The sequence below is a fragment of the Octodon degus genome, unplaced genomic scaffold (assembly GCF_000260255.1).
Source record: "Octodon degus isolate 3935 unplaced genomic scaffold, OctDeg1.0 scaffold00214, whole genome shotgun sequence".
Taxonomy (NCBI): domain Eukaryota; kingdom Metazoa; phylum Chordata; class Mammalia; order Rodentia; family Octodontidae; genus Octodon; species Octodon degus.
Genome location: NW_004524790.1, coordinates 2229830 through 2230125, shown reverse-complemented (window position 1 = coordinate 2230125; position 296 = coordinate 2229830).

Genomic DNA, 296 nt, shown 5'->3' with positions numbered 1-296 from the left:
ATGCCAAATACTTTAACAAGCTGAAGTAAATTAAAGAGAAAAAAAAACACAAATGCAATCCATTGCAATGTCTTTTTTTATAAAAGTTCGAAGTCACCCTTCCCTATTTCACTAATGGAAAGAACTGAAGGCCAAACTCTAAATTCTAATACCAAAATAACCTGTGTTTTCTTTTCTTTTCTTTTTCTTTTTTTTCTTTTCTTTTCAAAGTTTTATTGATAAACATATAGCAATGAGACAGTTTCAAATCAAATCGAAAGTACAGTTTCAACAAATAATACACTGCATATATTCTT